The sequence below is a fragment of the Morone saxatilis genome, unplaced genomic scaffold (genome assembly GCF_004916995.1).
Source record: "Morone saxatilis isolate NCDOM2014 unplaced genomic scaffold, NCSU_SB_2.0 Contig10, whole genome shotgun sequence".
NCBI classification, from domain to species: domain Eukaryota; kingdom Metazoa; phylum Chordata; class Actinopteri; family Moronidae; genus Morone; species Morone saxatilis.
This window is the reverse complement of record NW_023339652.1, coordinates 16631504-16638653: the sequence shown is the minus strand read 5'-3', so window position 1 is coordinate 16638653 and position 7150 is coordinate 16631504. Positions and strand designations below refer to the sequence as shown.

Genomic DNA, 7150 nt, shown 5'->3' with positions numbered 1-7150 from the left:
AATGAAAGGCCAGAATGTTAAAGGTGACATTGTCATTATACTGTGTTATTGTTGTACAATAATTAGATTGTTTACTTAAGGGTCCTGTCAAATTAAACAGGTCAGGTCTTTTGGAGACCCCTAATCTCCATAGGAACATCCAGTCTGTTGGAGAGGATCCAGAGCCCTGGATGGAGTGATTCGGAATCATTCTGTGATCCATAGATGGCGAGCCTCCCAAAGATCCTAAGGAAGCTGGATTGACTCTTCGTCACTAACTACAATTGGTGGTAGGGCCAACCTGGTTGGCAGGATTGCTACACACCCAAAAGAGTTAGCGCGTGACTCTAATCACCCTATTAGAGGAACATTTGGAAGGAACACAAACAAAATAGTACCGGTACTAAGATAAACAAGACTCCTTATTTTAAAGGCGCCATTTTATTTTCTTTGTTATTTTTCATACCATTGTTTATATAAATGTTGTAAAGTTTTGTTATACAATACTCACTAAAAGAGTTTACTTTTGCAATTTACTTCGTGGTTGGTGTTGTTCATTGTTCGGCTGTTCAGGTCTATGGTACATGAGCTCTTTCCGAACCTAGCCATTCAGTGTATCTACTATAAGTGGATTACAAGGGACAAAAACTTGGCGAGCCAGCCAGGAGCTCTGTGAGTGGACCACTATAGCCATACATGAACATCACAATTGATTGCAAAAACCAGAATATACTTTGAACTATATAGCCCTTAATCCTGATTCTTGGTAGATCTTTTGAAATGGAGATTGTTGAGAGGGAGAGTATTAAAGTTCCCAACTCCCTTATAGTCAGTGGGTTGTCTGGTACTCCTACAGATGATGAAATCGGCAACTATCTCAAACAGTATGGAAAAATAAGTCGCACAATAAATATTGACGATGTATTGTCAGAATTTAACGGTCAGGCCATTGTTGAGTTCAAATCAGGTGTAGCAGTACAAGCACTTGAGCCCATCTTACCATTGCATAGGACCAGTTCTGCAAATCCTTCAATCACTCACCATGTAAAAACACTAGCCAGTGTTTACAGCAGTAAGGCAGGAACTGAAACCACTCATACTTTTCTGTCTGAGCTTAAGAGCATAGCCAAAATGAGCGGGAAGCCGTTTGAGGATATTTTGCAAGAGGAGCTGACTAGAATAACTAAATCTCTTGCAGAAGAGGCCCCAGTGGCAGAGTTTGAGGCAGTTCAGGAGCCTACTATCCAACCACCCACTGAAAATGCACTGACTCCCTCTCAGACTGCCAGAGCTGAATCCCACCTTACACAGACTCAAACTGAAGAGTTCCCTGGTACCACAGCTCCACTTGCTTCACCTGGTGTAGCAGAAACCATACGCAGTTTCAGCTTGCCTCCCGATCATCTCAGCACACCCGGAGTACAGCGAGTAATAGTGGAACATGTTGTGAAGAGCACAGAGATTGCAGCTCAGCTTCACTCGCATGTTAAATTGAGGACCTTCTGAGGACAGGTCCCTTTTCCCAACCATGAGGTCGACTATGACACCTGGCGATCTAGTGTTGAATTCTACTTGACTGATTCCACTGTCTCTCAGCCACAGTTACTGAGAAAAATGGTTGACAGCCTTTTACCCCCCGCTGCTCATGTAGTGAAGTCTTTAGGTCCCAGAGCCTCTCCTCGTGCTTACCTAGACTTGCTTGACTCAGCATATGCAACGGTAGAGGATGGTGATGAATTGTTTGCTAAATTTCTCAATACTCACCAAAACTCAGGGGAAAAGCCATCCGGCTATCTGCACAGGCTGCAGTCATGTCTGAATGAGGTTGTGAAAAAGAAAGCAGTAAGCACCCGTGACGCAGACAAACAACTACTCAAACAATTCTGTAGAGGGTGTTGGAACAACACACTCATTGCAACACTCCAGCTCAAGCAGAGGCAGAGTATTCCACCATGATGTTACGCACAGAGGAGGACAAGCAAGCAGCTAAGGTTAGTCGAATGAAGCACCACTTAGGATTTCCTAAGGCTAAAGCTCAAGCTAGCATACAAGCTGTGTGTACAAGTGAGATGAATGATTTTGATATGCAAATCCAAGATAACAGAATGCCCTCACTCATAGAGCAGATACAGAAACAGATAACTCAACCCCCCAAACCCAACACTGGTCGAAGCTAAAAGGGAAGAACTAAAAGAAAAGGCTTGGGATAAGGAAAACACCTCTAATGGCACTTTAAACTTGTAACGGCTCCTATGGAGGGACTGATAGGAACCGACAAAGAGAAAAGTCCCACACAAAAGCAAGACACAACTGATGAAGAGGAAAGTCCCAACCCAAAGCAAGACTCCAAACTCAGAGCAACGCTAAAAGGGCAGCTAGTTGGACCTAAAAAGATCCTTAAAAGACTTGTTGGATGTAAATGCACTGCCAATGTAGCAGTTAGTGGAGTGGAGAGTAATTGTTTGATTGATACAGATTCTCAAGTTACGACCGTATCTCAATCATTCTATGATAAATACCTGTCAGGATGCACAATTGAGCCTGTGAACAATATACTCGAGGTGGATGGAGCAAATGGCCAGCCTGTGCCTTATAATGGCTATGTAGAGATAAGCATGAAGTTCCCTAAAGAGTTCATAGCCTCAGAACCTGAGGTGCAAACCTTAGCCTTGGTAGTGCCAGATAATCGCTCAAATAGCAGTATACAAGTACTCATTGGCACAAACACCCTTGACCCTCTCTATGAGGAGTACTGTGATGATGAAACTTTAAAAACCGCTACACTCTGTGGTTATGCCCAGGTACTAAAAGCTCTGCAATATCGACACCAGCAATACTCCAGCGGCACATTTGGCCTTGTTGAGGCAGTACACCTGAAGTCATTCCAGCCGGCCAAAAGGTTCTTATACAAGGCTTTGTAGGTGCCAGAGCGGTATGCAGTGAAGAATGGGCATTGCTCGAAGAACCATCTACCTCAAACCTACCTGGTGGAATCTTCATAGATCGTTGTCTCATCACGATACCAACGCAGGCTCCTTAAAGTAACGCTTTAATATTGAGAAACGAATCAGACCCCGATGACATAATACTGCCGACACTAACTGTTGTCATTGCTGAACTAAACAGTCGCTCATGAGATTGTGCATGATGCAAGATCCTGAACAAAGAACTGACTTACCTGAACGAAGAATCCCCTCAGCCTGACAAACCACAGTATGCAGCCTGCATCTCTACTCAGCAAGAACTAAATACAAGTCCAAAGCTGAAGTTTAACTTCTGCAACTCTCCAGTTCCTGAGGATTGGAAAGTAAAGGTAACACAGGAGTTAAGTAACTACGCTGATGTTTTTGCTCAACATGAGTTTGATTTCGGGCATGCAACAAAGGTAAAGCATCATATCAAAATGAAGGATGAAACACCTTTCAAGCAGAGATCACGCCCTATACACCCACAAGACTACGAAGCAGTGCGTCGCCATCTCCAAACCCTCCTTAAAGCTGGAGTCATTTGAGAATCTGAGTCCCCTTTTTCGTCACCCATTGTCGTTGTCAGAAAGAAGAATGGTGACATCAGATTGTGCGTGGATTACAGAAAATTGAACCTCCAGACCATCAGGGATGCATACACGTTACCTAACCTGGAGGAATCATTTTCTGCGCTCGCTGGGGCTCAGTGGTTTACAGTGATGGATTTGAAATCCGGCTACTACCAAATCGAGATAGAGAACGACAAGCAAAAAACTGCTTTCGTCTGTCCTTTGGGGCTTTATGAATGGAACCGGATGCCACAAGGAATAACTAACGCACCATCCACTTTTCAGCGCTTGGAGAAGTGTATGGGCGACATCCATCTTCGCGAAGCGCTAGTTTTCCTTGATGACATAATTGTCTTTTCCGACTCCTTGGAGGAGCATGAAGCTCACTTGCTAAAAGTTTTAAACCGACTGAGAGAACATGGCCTCAAATTGTCACCAGAAAAGTGCCGGTTTTTCAAACGTCAGTGCGCTATTTGGGGCACATTGTGTCTAGAGACGGCATTGAAACCGATCCGGAGAAAGTCAAGGCCCTTAAGACCTGGCCGACGCCTAGAACCCTGAAGGAGCTCAAGTCTTTTCTTGGGTTCTCCGGGTATTACTGGAGATTTGTGCAAGATTACGCCAGGATCGTGAAGCCCTTAAACAGTTTAACTGCTGGTTACCCGACAATTCAAAAAGGGCGCAAGCAGACCAAAATCGACAGCAAATATTTCCACCCCAAGGAGCCATTTGCTGAGAGATGGACGCCAACACCAAGCTGCCATACGTCCTCCATGCAGATGCCAGCACGACTGGGCTTGGCGCTGCATTATATCAAGTTCAGGATGGACAAACTTGTGTTATCGCCTACGCAAGTAGAGGCTTATCGTGCTGTGAGGCTAAATACCCGGCACACAAGTTGGAATTTTTAGTCCTCAAGTGGGCTATCACTGACAAATTCGACGACTACCTCTATGGCAACGCCTTTACAGTAGTCACAGATGACAACACGTTGAGGTATATACTCACTACTGCCAAGCTGGATGCTGCCAGCTACCGCTGGTTAACTGAATTATCCACCTTTACGTTTGACATCACATACCGAGCCGGAAAGCAGAATCAAGATGCCGACGCTTTGTCCAGGAGGCCTCACGGTGAGTTGGTCAACGACGGTCAGTCTAAAGAGGAAAGCCATAGGATTCATACCTTCACTTCTCACCATCTCCGCTCAGAGAGCAATAACTTCTGTTCCACAGAAGCTGTTAAAGCAGCCTGTCAGAGTCACACTATTATACATGTGGAGGAAGACTTACCCTCTCCTTGCCTCGTAGAGTCCCTTGCTATCCACCCGGAGGCCATTCCTGCCGAGTTTGAGGAGGAGGGAGTCCAAGACGGTCTGCTCACAGTTCCCAGGTACAGTAAAGATGAACTAGCCAAACTGCAAAGAACAGACCCTGTCATCAGCCAAGTCATTGAGCTGATTGAGTCAGGAGAACTTGCACTTGCCAGCCTAAAGTCTGAATCCCCTGAAAGTCGGCTGATTTTCAGAGAGATGAGCCGTCTTGAACTGAAGAATGGCCTATTATACAGGAGAAGGCAGTGCAACAGTAAACCAGTCTGTCAGCTCGTCCTACCGAATGTACTAAAGCCATCCGTGCTCACCAGTCTTCACGACGAAATGGGGCACATGGGAGTTGAATGCACACTTGAGCTGGCCAGATCCAGGTTCTATTGGCCAAGGATGGCATTTGATATTGAGACAAAAATCAAACAGTGTGAGAGATGTGTAATGAGAAAAAGTCAGCCAGAAAAGGCTGCACCCCTTGTCAATATCCAAACCAGCAGGCCTTTGGAACTGGTTTGTATGGACGTTTTGTCATTAGAACCAGATAGTCATAACACCAAAGACTTCCTAGTTATAACGGATCACTTTACGAAATATGCTGTTGCTATACCAGCAAAGGATCAGGAAGCCAGCACAGTCGCCAAATGTTTGTGGGAGCAGTTCCTCAGCCATTATGGGTTCCCAGAACGCCTCCACAGCGACCAGGGACGTGATTTTGAGTCGCAGATCATTAAAGAGCTCTGTGCTTTAGCCGGCATCCGTAAAGTAAGAACAAGTCCATATCATCCTAGGGGGAACCCAGTAGAACGCTTTATTCGTACATTGCTAAGCATGCTGGGAACTCTGCAGGTTAAGGAGAAGACATGGTGGCGTGAACATGTAAAACCCCTTACGCATGCGTACGATTGTACGAAGAACGATGTCACAGGGTTTTCACCCTACGAACTCATGTTCGGACGCCAGCCCACGTTGCCCATTGACATCGCGTTTGGGTTACCAGTTAAAGACAGTTCGTCTACTTCACATTCGCAATATGTGAAAAGTCTAAAGAGTCACTTGAAGGAAAGCTTCAAGGATCAGCTTGCTATGGAAAACTCAAAGAGAGTAGCTGACAAAAACAAGAAAAGATTTGATGCCAGAGTGAGAGAGGCCACACTTGAAACAGGAGAAAGAGTCCTGGTGCGAAATCTTCGCCTTCGCAACAAGCACAAATTAGCTGATCGATGGGAACCGACAGTTTATGTAGTGCAGAAGAGGGCTGGAGACCTACCTGTTTATACAGTGTGCCCTGAAGGCCAAGATGGTCCCTTACGTACATTACATCGTGACCTTCTATTGCCATGTGGGTTTCTCTCCGAACCAGAAGAGGAAATAGTTCAGCCAAAATCAACTCGTAGGCCTAGAACAAGGCAAACATCAAATCAAGTCAGTGAACTGCCTTCATCATCCGAGGATGAGGAGGAAGATGAGCAATGTTTTCATTCAGTTAAAATTACTGAGACGACCTTCTGGAGCCTCAAACATATCCGAGTCACAGAAGAAGACATCTTTTGAAATTTACACACTCAATGGAATTGACACAACTACTGGAATTGACATACCTACTGGAATTGACACACCTTCCCAACTGGAATCTGTGGAAAAAGATCCTGTGGAAAAAGAACCTAGGGAAGGAGAACCTGTGGAAAGAGGATCTGTTGAGCTGGAAACAGAAGGAAACTTACCTTTTGTTCATGAATCTGAAAATGACATGGAGAAAGAAAATGATGTTAATGAAATGGAAAAAAAAACATTGAAACTGAAGCTGAAACAGAGACAGGAGAACTAACAAAGCAAATGGAGACGAGCGGAGGAACTCTATTCAGTGAAGAAACTGAAAGAACCAAGGAATGTATTCCCATAGCCAGCCCACCTGTCTCTCAAAGTGAATCCCAAAGAGATGCCCTTCAACCAGCCACCAATAGTGGTACAAACCCTGCTGTTGAAACAAAAAATAGCAACGGGGAGGAAACAGTTGAACCTCCACAGAGATCTGAATGTGTCAGAAAAGCACCAGGGAAGTTCACATACCCTTAACTTGGGAATCCCTTCATCTCTTTTGTCCAAACCATAGTGGAAGGCTTTAACAAAGCTATGGTTGAAACCTTTGAAAGTAATTATTCCTTGAAAGAAGAACATGAAGGGACTCATGTTATGTAAGGAGGGGAGGGTGTAACCCAGGTGTAAAACTTGGTTAACTAAACCATAAGTTTAACCTTAGAAGGAAATAGTTGTTTTATTAGCTGTTTCATGTGTTAAAATATCTTTAATGT

The 7150-nt window shown here is 44.6% G+C and overlaps 1 long non-coding RNA gene across 6 annotated transcripts in view; it reads right to left on the bottom strand.

The window, feature by feature from the left end:
* Positions 1-3062: 3062 nt before the first annotated feature.
* Positions 3063-7150, bottom strand: part of LOC118338664 — a 7267-nt gene continuing 3179 nt past the window's right edge. Inside the window, exons 2-5 of one of the 6 annotated variants that reach the window (XR_004797275.1) lie at positions 6440-6577; positions 6109-6237; positions 4807-5221; positions 3063-4671 (exon numbers count right to left, since the gene is read on the bottom strand). This is a non-coding gene — a long non-coding RNA (uncharacterized LOC118338664). Of the gene's footprint in view, positions 4672-4806; positions 6578-7150 lie in introns of all 6 variants that reach the window. The other 5 variants (XR_004797274.1, XR_004797273.1, XR_004797272.1 and 2 more) reach the window with 5 other exon arrangements.